This window comes from Pteropus medius, unplaced genomic scaffold (assembly GCF_902729225.1).
Source record: "Pteropus medius unplaced genomic scaffold, Ma_sr-lr_union100, whole genome shotgun sequence".
Lineage (NCBI taxonomy): Eukaryota > Metazoa > Chordata > Mammalia > Chiroptera > Pteropodidae > Pteropus > Pteropus medius.
In genome coordinates this window covers 3,852,195-3,866,607 of record NW_024344371.1, presented here as the reverse complement: position 1 = coordinate 3,866,607, position 14,413 = coordinate 3,852,195, and the positions used below count along the sequence as shown (strand labels likewise).

At 35.9% G+C, this 14,413-nt stretch overlaps 1 long non-coding RNA gene across 1 annotated transcript in view; it reads left to right on the top strand.

The window, feature by feature from the left end:
* Positions 1–7,859, top strand: part of LOC120608549 (uncharacterized) — a 321,204-nt gene extending 313,345 nt beyond the window's left edge. The window contains exon 4 of the long non-coding RNA XR_005654420.1: positions 6,122–7,859. This is a non-coding gene — a long non-coding RNA (uncharacterized LOC120608549). The remainder of the gene's footprint in view (positions 1–6,121) is intronic.
* Positions 7,860–14,413: the final 6,554 nt, after the last annotated feature.

Genomic DNA, 14,413 nt, shown 5'->3' with positions numbered 1-14,413 from the left:
ATTAGCCGTTAAATTTAAATTCCGTAAAATTTCAAATACATTAGAAAATTTTAGATTTTTTTTACTTTGAAGAAATTCCTGATTTCTAAAATTCCAAGTCAATAAATAACAACTTAGTTTAGAGCCAAAAAGTTTAAAAAGCACAATTATAAAAAAAAAAAAAAAACTTTTGAAACTGTTTACCTCCCAAATTTCTCTTTAATGTGGGATTTGAGTATATTTTAATATGCTTGATATGATTTCCAAAAATAGAGGGCATAAGGTCAATGATGGTTCTTTAATAATTCCATTATTAACTCAGTGGACTTCTCACCAAGAATATTCATTGTGCAAAATGTAGAAGGTATGAATGGATTGATGGATTTGGTCCTAGAATTATGCCCTTTAATTACTTTTCTTCTTTCTTTGGCTATCACAAGAATATTTATTGAGTTATCATATGTCAGACACTGTGCCCAGAGTTCAAAATGCTTTAACTCCTTTAATCCTCATGATAGCACTAGGAAATAGGCTCAATTATCTTTAGTTTATAGATATGGAAATTGTGGCTTAGAGAGTTATAGAACTTGCCAAAAATCGCACTGATAGCCAAGTGTTGAAAAGATTTAGGAAATGAACCTTTCTGACTTCAGTGCTTTGCTCTTGCTCATTATACTATGTTGCCCTTGCAGTCTCTACAGAAAGTAAGAATATTGTTGGCAGGCCTAATATTCACCAAATGAATTCAATTCACTTTCATTATATCTTCTAAAGGGTTGGACAGAAAATATTCACATAATGATGTTTCAAAATTTTCAGCAATGGCCAGGAGTCAGGGCCTTTAGAGGTCTCAAGCACTGAAATATTGTGATTACAGAGGTTTTTTTTGTCTCTCTCTACCCTGCATTTAATCAAAATAGAAAAAAAAATGTTAAATTGCAAAATAAGGGTAAGATAACCAGTCCTAGTTTGTTTTTTTTCTGAAATATCACATCCCGAGTTATTTTAAAAATTGTTTTTTCTTTTGCTGTACTTATTTTGCTGGTGTCTTAAATATACTCTTGCTCTGTGTGATGGTTAATTTTATGTGTCAACTTGCAGAGCATTTCTGGATGAAATTAACATTTAATTGGTGAACTGTGAGTAAAACAAATTGCCCTCCATAATGTGGGTAGGCCTTATCCAATCACTGAAGGCCTAAATAGAACAAAAAGACTGGCCTCCCTGTTCAAGTGGGAATTCTCCAGCAGACTGCCTTCAAACTTCATCTGCCTCTGTACCTCCTAGGTCTCCTGCCTGCTGGCCCACTCTACATTTGGACTTAATCATGTGAGCTAGCCGCTTTATAATAAGTCTCTTTCTATATACGTATACATCCTATTGGTTTTGTTTCTCGAGAGAATCCTGAATAATACAGTCTCTCTGCTGGGTAATCCACATTTCCAAAAGGCCTTCTCTCAGTCAAGTGTCCTAAATCTTCTTTTTTTTTTAATGTTAATGTTTGAATTCTCAGTTCAGTATGGTCTGTCTCACTTACCTTGCACAGCATACAACTACTTACTTAGACTGGACTTTCTCCCTCTCATTTCTATCATGCTAAGGACCCATCACAATTTCTCTTTCTCCTCAAGTCTCCTATTGAAATTTAAACTTGGTTTAGAAAACAAAGTAACATAGTTGTGAGTGTGAGCTTTGGAATCAGTCCTTCATTTCAGTCCCAATGTCCAGTGATCTTGGGCAGATCATTTTGAGTCCCGCTACTCTAATAGGTAAAATATGAAAATCAAAGAGATATTGTCTGTATGGCTGTTTCACAAGCTATGCAAATACAAGTGTTCAATAAATGTTAATTATTTGGATCATTATAGGTATTATATTCTTAAGCATGTATGTAATTCTTCACCTTTAACTTATAGTCTTTTGAACATTGGTGAAAGTGGATGTATAAACAACTAATTAAAAGGTCCTTTTGAAATTGTCCCGAGGGCCCATAATGAAGGGATTCGAGAGCCTGCATAATAAGTGAGAAACTCTGAATATGAACTGGGCATACATATTGCTTTTCAGTTATCTTCTGTCTTAAGTATGTGGCAGTCTCCAACCAACTTAGAACTTTATAGTCACATATTGCTGATCTTCCAGCCTGATCTTTTTTTTCCCTCCTGCTCTCTAGCTGCTTACGACTTTGTGGGTGATTGCGCTTGATGCCATAGTTTCTTTTTCTCATCTCCTCCCTTGACCTGTGTAGCATATACAAGTGTAGTTACTGCCTACTCGACCCCAAAGGTACCCCTCTAAACACTTAGTAAGAGCCCGAGCCACCAGCTTGTGGGTTTGCAAGCTCATGAGAGACAAGTTTCCTACTTTTTTATTTACCAGATATTTAACTGGTTTTGTCTGATTCCATGAGATACAGGAAAAACATCAAAACATGCCATTCGATGCTCCTATTAGAATTTCTTTTTTGTATCCTGGTTTGTTTTAATGTAAACAGCAATTTCAGTTAAAAAAAAAATGATAGAGCCCAAATCCAGCAAGTTTTAGCACGAGTCACAAGATTTTCCTCTATCCACAAAAAAACATGAAAATCAAGTGAGCTTGGCTTTTAAATCCTTCGAGGATCCTGTACTGTTTAAGTGGAGGATTGAAGAGCCATGATTTACCATGTATTGGTTGCAGTGTTTGGTTCTCAGAGACAAGGGTCAAAATGACTTCCCAAAGGCTGCCTTTCCCAGCGGCTATTTTTTATGTGGAAGTGCTCATCACATAAACAATTGAATTAGTTCACATTAAACACCATCTATGGCAAAAGTACACAAAACATAAAGAAATCACCTAAAATAATGTTTTTGAACCAGCTGCTAAATTAAGTAATGTATTTGTTTTATTGCACATTTGCATAATAGGGCAAACTAGAAACTCTCTGTAACAGATGTGCTGGTGGCAGGGAGATTTGATTACTGGCTTCTGTTATTAATCACTGCACAAATCTTAAATGATTTGTTTTTACAGTTTGATCAATTTACATCTCAGAACGTACATTTATGCACGCAATGTAGAGATAAAGCAGCTGTTCACACCTTTCATGGAGGCATCGATATATTTATGGGAATTGAAGTTTTGTTAACCAAGGTACAGGAAACTTTGGCTAAAGACTGACAACTATTCTTATCAAACTAGTCAATTAATAAAAACTTTTTTGCCATTTCCAGAATATTATGTAATGATGTCTATCGTTTTGTGTCTTCTATGAAAACAAACAAAACATATGATATTTAAAACTCACGACATGTAAACCATGGACATTACTATTTCCTTCAAATCATCCCAGAATTTTGAAGACTTACAAGGTAACACGGCATCATTGAGAACTACTGTCTAGGGTTTTAAAAATTATTCTTCCTCTTTTAATTTTACATTGACATTTCATAATCCTGTATCTATGATCTCCATCAGCATTTTAAATAAGTGTAATATATTTTAAGATGGCAAGCCTAAATTAAAAAAAAATAAAAACACAAGCAATGTGAAAATTGTTTCATTAATTTCCAATTAAGTATGATAAATGCATTGGTTCTACACTTGTTTTCCCAATAAGTCAAAACACTAGATAATGTGACTTTTTTCCACCTATAAGTATTGCCATTATTTTGTAAGCAAAAAAAGTAAAAAAACCCATAGAATGAAGTTAACATTTCAGCCTTTCAATTTCAGAGGCTGATTTACATTATAAGGATTTGTGATTATCATTACTTGCTATAATGATTTACCATTTAGATTCTAACATCTCTCTTAGTATTTTACACATTTTCATATATATTCTATTTGATTAACTTTGGTCTCTCCCAAAATCACAGCAACCAACTAGTATAGAAGAGAAAGCTTTGGGGATTGTTTTTCATACTATCCTGTTTTACATTTTGCCTTCCTATTTCGACATGGTAGAGAGAAACAAAAGGGAAAAACAGAACTTGGGACTGAAATTAAATGCATCATTTCTGAAAACAGGATGAAATTTCAGATAAAGGCTTTGTTTTTAATGCTTAGGAAAAAATTAAAATGTATATATTTTTCTCAGTCAGAGGCATGACTGTTATAGTTGCAACCCCTGCCTTTTTATAGTTCATCCTGGGAACTAATGAAGCGTTGCATATTGGTTTCAAATTCAAAGCATATGTAGTCACTGAGGCATTTTTTCTTTATATAGCGTGATTTCAAAAGGAGCCCCAGATGTGGTCATCTTAGAAAATGTAATTTGGTTGAGAACTAAAGAACTTTTTCCTAGATGACAAAAATCTTCCCCTTTGAGTTGCCTATGAGAACACAAACTGGCTGTGAAGTACATCTACAACTCTGTAAAAATGTACAGAAGCTGATGGAAATATATTAAAGGACTGGCATGTCAATGCCATGAAGGGCATTGGGCAAATTTGGATAAATGTGTCCCGGTTTCACAGAATCAGAATCAGAAGTGAGTTAGAGGACGGTGTAAGAAGATGTTGAAGAGGATAATGTAATCCAGACAACAAACTTAACAGCATTACATATCCAGAGCCATCTCCGAAGTCATTAACGCTGTTGCCGGGGGTGTCTGCCAAAGAGCCAGATGTCATTCTGCCACAACTTGGCATCTGACGGTTGTCATTTATAAGAGAGAATCAAGTGAGGACTGTAATTAGGTGTGTGTTGAATGGAACCCTTCCTTCTGACTCCACTGGGGGCTTTTTTTTTCAGTCCTGAACACATGGAGAGCAAAGCAGGGGAACTGATCTGCCCTTCAGACTCCTAAACGTTTGTCTATTTTTTCCCTGTGGGGGAAATATGTGGCGTGTATATATATATATATATATATATATACACATATATATTTTTTTTCTTCTTCACACATTAAGCATTTATTGAGCTCTTTGGAGATGACAAAGACATGATCCCGGACCTCCCCAAAAGCATACACTCCAGTGGAAAAATCAGCCTGTGAACAGATCTGTTATAAATATATCTTAGTAAGTGCTATGTTAGGGAAATTGGTTTAAAAATGGTGTTGTGGGAGTGCAAAGACTGGAACAACAAGTCTTTGGAGATTTGGGAAAGGGCTCCACAGAGGAGGAGATATTAAGGATGAGCAAGCATTTGGCAGGTGGGTGAAGTGAGGGGGTGAGCATTCTAGCAGAAGAAATCACATGTAGACAAGTGATTATGAGATTACTTATGGAAAGGTCTGTTGTACTCTGGGAATGAGGATTTATACACGGTGAGAGTCTGAAGCATGCAGACATTCTAGAGGATGGTAGATCTAGTGGGCAGAGATGAAAAAAAAATGCCTATTCAATACTTAATTTCTGCTTTTTTAAAGGTTAAACTAAAAATGGCAAGTATAAACTCATAGTCATAACCCTTAAAACAACAATAACGACAACAACAATAATGATAATAGCTAACATTTGAGTACTATCTGAATTCAGAATTATGCCATCTGTCTCTCACCACAACCCTATGAAATGGATTCTGTTATTATTTTCATTTTACAAATGAGAAAAAGGAGAATTAGAGATGCTAAATAGCATACTAAATTTTATCTCACAGGCAAGCAGCAAAGCTATGGGGAATCTAGAAAGTCTATGGCCTTGCTCTCAAATACTGCATATGCGTATCATACATAGGTAGTCCTGTATGTGTTCAGTACTTACAAACTGTCAACCCATCGTCTTCCTAAGTAGAGAGAATGTGGCCTAGCAACTCAGCCTCCAGAATCATTGATCCATTTTTCTAGATTAAATATAGAAATGATACTGAGAAATAGATTCTTAAAAAATTAACTTAGGTAGAAAATTATCTGCCTCATCCCCAAGTAACTTCACCGGGCACTAGAATACCCTGAAGGTGTTGCCCAGAACAAAAAGCTTTTTAAAAAAAGTTTTCAAAATATATTTAGTAATATGGAGAGATGCTCATAATACAGTTATGAGTTCATATAATGAGATATAAAACTACATATACAGCATGATGATCAAGTTTTTGAACAGGGAAATATGAATTGGAAGCACATACATGTATAGTATATACACTGAGGTAATATGAAATGTCGGAATGTTAGGATTACAAATGATTCTTTAAAATGTTTGCATCTTTCTCCCATTAACAGGTAGAATTTGTGCAAGCAGCAAACATAAAGCACCCAGAAATGGAGAATGCATGTAGAACATTGCAAGTCCAGAAGAAACCTAGAGAACCATCAGAGTAGCAGTCGCTGAACTTACCTGAGAAGGGTCAAGGCCTCATGCAAATCAGCCCGAGAATGAGGAAGCTTCTGCTATCCGGACACATTAGCTTCACTGGGAGCATCTCTCAGCTGGCTTGGTCTATCTACATTTTAAAACTTTGAGGCTTCTCATTTAGCAGACTCTAGGGGGCCCAAAGCCCTTCCAAAACACCTGAGGAATCTTCTCTCAATCATCCTACCAGGTAGAAAACTTGAAGCTGAGGTACCAAACTGGCTTCGACAAGGACATTATCTCACATAAAATGAGTCCATAAAAAGGAGCTTCAAAGACACCCAGAACTCTGGTTTGTCTATCTTTCTAATCAGCTCCAACTTTCTTCTTTCTCAGTATCGAAGCTCCTATAGTCATTCCAGGCATCATGTTCAGGCAGGATGTCCAGAGGCAGACGTCAGTCAACCCATTCCTTCTGACTTTAAGAATGAGGAAACCATTCCTGAGACACAATGGCAGCCTCCTCCTATTTCATCATGTTCACAAAGGGGTGGTTTTTGAATTGAATGAAATGGGCTTTGGGAAGTCCAATTTGCACTCACCTTCCTTTTGGATGTGACCTCCTGGAGGCCTAATTTTAAAGCACTCGACTAAACAGAAATATGCCCATCATATTAGAGAAAAAACAAAAGAAGGCAAGAACTCTCTTCCATCAGCCCACGAGGCTATAGTATTAGTGGTAAAAGCTTAGTAAGAAGTTTCTCTCTTGTGCTATAGCAGGTACAAAAGTAAAGACAGGGTAAACAAACTTCTGCCATAAGATTTTATTGGAACGATGCGTCTCTTATTTTAAAAACATCTGCACACATTTTGGGGGGAGTGTATACAAGGTTTCTGGCCTGGCAGCATTCATCATGGGAGATATGAGGCAATTTCTCTGTCTCCTGGCATCAGAATACTTCGGTAAGCTAAAACCCAGGCACAAGCGACATAGACTATGTGCCATTTACTTTGCAAGCAGTGTAGGTAGCAGTGGATGAGAATAAAAGTGGGCCCAGCCCTGCTGCTTATGGTTACAAGGCAACCAATGAACACCTGAGACTGAGACTGGGGCTTGAAGAGACTAAAAGAGTGGGCTTAAAGAAAGTGGAAGGATGGACTTGGATATGAATGAACCCTTGTCATCAAAGAAGCCCCATCCCAGAGTCTGGTCTTCCTGCCCTTTTAGAATTGTTTCTGCTCAAATCCCAACATTGTGTTGGGGAGAGGGAAATGTCCCCCCAGCTATGAAATTCATTTTTTTATTCATCTGGGTATACCTAAATGTCCAGCCTGCTCTTCAGGTATACGAGATGAATCACTATCTTGGCTGGATCGCTTACCATTGATAAAAAAGGGACCCAACTGGTTTTTCTTAATAAAGCGAGCATGCCAAACTAGATCCTGTAGTAGTTAGGGCTTCTTGGTGTTGCAGACGAGAGGACTCATTGATGACAGAGTGTGTTTTGGGAAGTGTTACTGAAATGTCACCAGAGTATGGCTGAAAGAGGCTTGGGACATTCATAAACTTCATTCCTCTGCATCCCTTTTCCAAGCCACCATAATTAAAACAGCATCAAAATAAATAAATAGTGAGTTTCCGAGGCAAAACAAAAACAAAAAAAAAAACAACCAACCAAACAAACAAACAAAAAACAATCCACTCCTTCCCCCCCGGATGAGACTAGAACAGAATTCTGACATTTTTAGAGCTCAAAGGACAGCTTAAGGGTCCACATCAGGTTGGAAAGTGAAAGACTGTCAACTTCTCTCCAATTCTACTACTTAAACATTGTTCAAGGAAGTGTCATTTATTTTCTGGGTTACTGCTAAGTCTCGTCAATCCATTTTCCATAGAGCAACCAACATTCTCAAAAAATGTAAACTAGCATGTCATGCCACACTCATGCTCAAAAACCTTTAACGTATTCTCTTATACTTAAAATGAAATCTGAACTTCTCTCCATAGCCTTCAAAGCCTTGATGACCTGAGCCCACCTACCTCTCCGAACTCATCTCCTTCTCCTGTTCCCTTTGCTACTGGGTTCCAGCCACATGACCTTCTGTTCATTCCTGGAACAAGAAGGTCATTCTCATAGGACGAGTTTTACAGAGGCTCTTTCCTCTGCCTAGAGCATACCCCCACTTCCTTACTCTCAATCTTGTTTGCATGTCTGTTTCATCAGGTTCCAGCCTGCCAGTTCCTCAGAAAGACTGTTCCTGATCATTCGACACAAAGTTAGTTGCTAGTTTGTTTCCTTCATAATTTATGATTTACTTATCTGTGTATCTGTTTTTTTCCCCTATTTCTGTAATAAAAATGTAAGTTCCTAAGTAGGAGATCCATGTCTGCCTTGTGCTTTTTTGTGTCCAGAGTCTCTTTGCAGATATGACTTACAAGTCATCAATGGATATTTATTAAAGGAGTAGATGGATCAGTGAATTAGGAGAAATGTAAGAGGTAAAATCCCACCTCTTCTAAAAGCATTTTCTGATTGTGCCACATGAAGGTGTCATCATAGTCTTTTCTCCCTGTTTTCTCTTTTGCATGCTTGTCATCGTTAATATTGGCTCTCATTTATTGAGTGCATGTTTTGAATGTTATTCTACGGATCAGATGTATTTACGGATGTAAGACTTATTTTCTCTTCTGATGATCTAACTGAAGTGTAAACTCTCAGCGAGAAAAGAAAATCACCACAGATGACTGGGATTTTGAGGGGATCTCTATGTTCTTGGGACTTAAGATCGACCCTGAAGGAGTTATAAGAACTAGAAACTATATAAAGTAGAGGGAAAGACACTCAAGAAAAGACAAATAGAGAGTTTGGAGAGAAACTGAAATGTGTGGAAAAATGAGATGACGTTTATATATAATGATTTGATTTGACAGCAAATGTCTGGACAATTCTTATCGAGAATATGATTTTTTGCCATTTATATAGTCATTAATTGCACCGTACTTTGTAAATATCTTTATTTGGTGTCTTGAACCATAATTTGAATTGTTTATCTGTATCGTAAATTTTTTTCTTTCCAATGAGATTATAAACATAATATAAGCAAAGGCCTGTGCCATTCATCTTTATATCTGTAGAATTTCAGATTATACAAATTGGACACCACTTGATAACCCTTTAGCTATGTCTTCTACCTGAGAATGATGCCTCTATATGACATACCTAATAAAAGATTGTCCAGCCTTTTGATAAACTTTTCACAGAAAGATTCTTATGAGGAGCTTGCTTTGGTATGAGTTTCTTTTTCGTTTTTTTTTTAATGGCAGCAAATTTTTAAATTTTACTCCTTCTTTACTTCCCACCACTAATGCTAGTTAAGTCCCCTGGAATTATAATAAAAAAAATTTAATCTTTTTCTGTAAAGTCCCTTGTGTATTTGAAGGCATAATTATTTTCTCTTTTGTCTGTTATTTTTTAAGCTAATGTTCTTATTTTTATTCGTTATTCCTTATCAATATTAGCACTCATATTAAAATACATCTATTTTCTTAAACAATTGCAAAGTCAGTGTAAGCTCCATGACAACCTGTACCCTCCTTGTTTCATTCATACTGCATTCCCCTCATTTATAATAATGGCCGATATATAACAGTCAATGAAAAAATAGCTGTTAAATGAATAAATGAATGACTAGAAGTACAAGCTTTATCCAGGGCAATAAAGAAAGAAAAAAAAACAGAGCAGGCATCCAAATAAAAAAAAAATACAACTCTATTCATAGACAACATCATCATCTGTGTAGAAAATGTACAGAATATCTAAAAAGATAGTAGGTAAGTGAGCTTAGCAAGGTTGCAGGATACAAGGTCAAGTATATGCAGTTGTATTTCTACATACTAGCAGCAAACAATAGAAAATTAAAATTAAAGTACCACTCATAATAGCGTCCAAAAACATGAGAAACTTAGAGATAAATTTGACAAAAGATATGTAAAACCTCTAAAAACTAAGAAACATCACTTAGTGAAATAAAGTGAACCTGAATGAAAAGACAACCACCTTTATGGGTTGAAAGGCTCAATATTGTTAAGATATTGGTTCTTAAATTGGTCTATAGATTTAACACCATCACAATCGAAATCCTGGTAGGTTTTTTCGAGGAAATTGATGAATCGATCCTAAAAGTCCTATGGAAATGTAGAAGACCTTGAGCAGCTCAAATGACTTTGAAGAATAAAAAAAAAAAAGAAGAAGGCTAAAATACCTGACTTCGAGACATACTTAAAAGTTAGTCATCAAGACTGTGTAAAACTGGCTTAAATATAGACAAGTAGACCAAAGAAACAGAATAGAAAGTCCAGCATAGACCCACACATATGTGGACAATACCAAAGGTAAAAAAAAGTATGGATAATCTTTCAAACAAGTTGTGAAGGAACAAAAGGATACCTACCCATAAGCAAAATAAATGAACATCGATTTATACCTTAAACTACAAACAAAAATTATTCCAACTAGATCATTTACCTAAATGTAAAACCTAAAACTATAAAAACTCTAGGAAAACACATGAGAGAAAATCTTTGTGACCTAATTAGTCTGATTTCATTGGCTAAACACTAAAAGCGTGATTCATGAAATAAATAAAACATTGATAAATTTAACTTCATCAAAACTAACAATTTCTACACTTTGAAAGACATTGTTAGGAAAATGAAAGTCTTTGAAAGACACCATTGAAAAAATGAAGAAGTTAGACACAGACTGGTAGAAAATATTCACAAATCACATATCTGATAAAGATAAATTATATTCAGAATATTTAAATATAGTGACAGAAAAAAAGATGAGCAGCTGATTGGGCTTAAAGTGTCAGGGAGAAGCAAGAGGGAAGTATTACAAAGGGGTATGAATGAACTTTGTTGGTGACATATTTGTTAATTTTCTTGTTTGCGGTGATAGTTTCAAGGATATATATGTTCAAACTTATCACAATTTACACATTAAATAGGTACAGTGTATTTAATGACAATTGCATCTCAATAAAGCTGTTTTTAAAAAATAAAAGAATACAGCCTTGAGGTTAATTAGGTCTAGCTTCAAATTTCGCCTAGTCTACTCATGTGCTGTGTACCTTTAGACAAGTTATTGAACCTCTCTGAGGCTCATTTTTAGTTTAAATTGATTATATTAAAATTCCTTCAAGCTTCATAGAAGTGATATAAATACATATAATAAGGTGTTTTAGATGCGTAAGGAATAGAGCTCTTTTGATGGTTAAATTGCCCAGGCTTCACCATCTCCATTTGTAATCATTAATAGGCAAGGGGCTAAAGAATTTTCTAAGAGAAAAAAAGACATAATCCCTGTCCTCCACTGAGCTTCTGACATATTCACATGTGTCTGATAACACTGTCAGGGCACTGAAAGAAGCTAGATATCTGGAAGGACAGAAAATGAGAAGCCCCTTCCCAAAAGGGAGGGAGGAATCTAGATGGTGGTACATAATGGAATAATGTTTGCCAGCTACAGCAATGGAAGAGATCCTAGAGCTCATGCTGAATCCAGCCATCCTGAAGACAGGTGTGCTCTCTGAGGATAGGACTACATGTGAGCTGACAGGGCTGCCTCACAACATTCTACACACTTTAGTGTCCAAGCAGCTTTATTGTGGCATGTTTCCAAATAAATACAACTCTATTCACAGACAACATTATCATCTGTGTAAAAAATGTATGGAATACCTAAAAATTATCTCTATTTGCAAAAGTGTCACAGCAGCAATCAAGTCTCCAATGTTGTGCACCATTGTTGTGTTTCATTGGCAGCAAGTGGATTTCTATCTCTACTGGTGGCCAGGAATGGCCAGTACTGATTTATAGATAATGTTAGCATCCTTGGCGAGTACCCGAATATTTAAAGTATGAATTTTCCTCAGGCAAGCAGGGAATATTCTGCAACAAAAAGAACTGGGTATTAATTTTAACAAAACTATACCTGAACTCATTGCAGGTAAAGGCTGAGAAACTGAAATTACAAATGAGAAAAAAGAAAATACATAAGTAATGTATTTTTCCATAGCATGTCAGAGTAATGCCACATCTCCAAACCTAATGGAAACTTCTTCTTTAGCAAGATTCAACATGGTTACTATCATAGTCTTCTTGAAACATTTCTCCTTTGACTCCTATGTACTCTTCTTTAGCAAGATTCAACATGGTTACTATCATAGTCTTCTTGAAACATTTCTCCTTTGACTCCTATGACACCATAGGATTCAAATTTTTCTTCCACCTCTCTATTCACTTTTTTTTCCCTCTTGCCTCTTTATTCATCTTTTCACAAATATATTTCTCCAACCCAAGCTCATCTCCACATTTTGTTATTCCATTGTCTATTTAACATCTCTACATGGATATCTCGTATCTCAAATTTAATTTATCCCTTTTCCCTCCTAACTTCTTCCTTAAATCTTCACCATCCCATAATTATCCACAAAGTAATAGTGAATGCAGAACCCTTAACTGCTCTAGTCCATTGATCTAGCCACTCTATGAAATAAGGAACTGAATTCGTCACATTTGAATTATCCTCAGTGAATCTACATGGCTCTTAACATCTCACAGCTCCTTCCATGAACTTAAAAACTGTCAATTTAAGAATCAATTCTAGGAAATTTTCAGGGAATCATTGTAAATTGTTCTGATATATAGTATATAGTCTCTCACTTCTTTCCTCATTCCGCTATCCACTTCCACTGAAACATTTAGAGTTTTTATTTATTTAGATCATTTTTCATAAATACTGAATGTGTCATGTCATTTATATTGGATTTTGAACCATTTGTGAACTCCTGAGGCATTTCTTTTATCTCCTCTCCTTCTGTAGCAGCCTTGATAAACCTGTCTATCCAGGACTACAATTTTATTCCCAGGAGTAGCATTACCTTTAGTCAGTGTGGCCACTGCAGAGTGAAGCAGGATAAATGGGATTAAACTGAAACAATAGGAGGTTCAGGCTAAACACGAGAAGAAATATGTTGAGAAAAAGTCCCTTAGACATAGGACTAGTTTCCCTTGAGGATATGGGAATATCTCCAGTCTAAGTTTTTTAGCCTAGTTAGGCGTAAACTCAATAAGAGTCTCCATCTCACAGTGGGCAGTTCAGTTGTTTTTCCATCTTAATGAAGATGAGAGGAGTCCCTACTACTTGGGCATGAGTTTTAATATCCTATGAAAAGGAAACATTTCATGGCCCATCCTATATACAGTATCCCCTTCTACGCTCCTTAAACGTCTAATTGTGACTCTAGGGAACAAAGTCAAAGACCCAAATTTTTCACTAACAATGAAACCTCATATCTGTTTTGAATCCCAGATTACACATTTGTTTTGAAGAATTTGTTCAAAGCTATTAGTCTATGACTGTTTTATAAGACCTAGTGGAGTTGTCTACATACATTTAGCACTTAGTTTCTGTTGATAATGCCGTTAAATAAAGTTAGTTCTCTAATTAGTGTAACAATGAAATCAAATCTCTTTTCCCCTGCAGGCTAACTCATGATGCATTTCTCTAGCAGAATGGTGGTGTCTGTCAGTCAAGGGATTTATAATTGGAGAGAAAACCCTAGCTACAATAGGACAGCTCTATATTAGTGGCAGGTTCAGAAATGGTGAAATGGGCTTATCTTCTTATTAATGCCTCTTGCTTTCCTTCTTCATTGGTCAGAGGCCCTGTGCAAATCAGATCAATTGACTGTATTCTTAATTATTTTTTCTTTAACCTATCAATTCTTAATTTGACAGCCTCTCTATTGACACGTCACCATTATTGAGGGCTAATCATGTTAGTTTTAGAATAATGAATATCTCATTCTGACATAAACAAATTAACATGTTTAATAAACTTCTCACAATAACGCAATTGCCCAGCTTTCCCTGGCTCCACCTGTGGATTTGTAATGGAGTTCATTGGAGGTCATGGGAAAAGAGTCCTTCATAATTTTTATAAATGTTGAGTGGCTCTGAAGTAAAGGTTACATGCTGGTTGCCTGTGGGCAGGACTGAGTCTGCAGATATATTTTATTTAGTCCACATGGTGCTGTCAAGTAATCTGCTGGAGAGCTTTGGTTCTGTTGGTATTAACTCATGAGATTGAATTCTCTGTTGAAACATTCTGATAATCTCTAACAATAGTGACTGGATTATCAAAAGGGATTTTTAC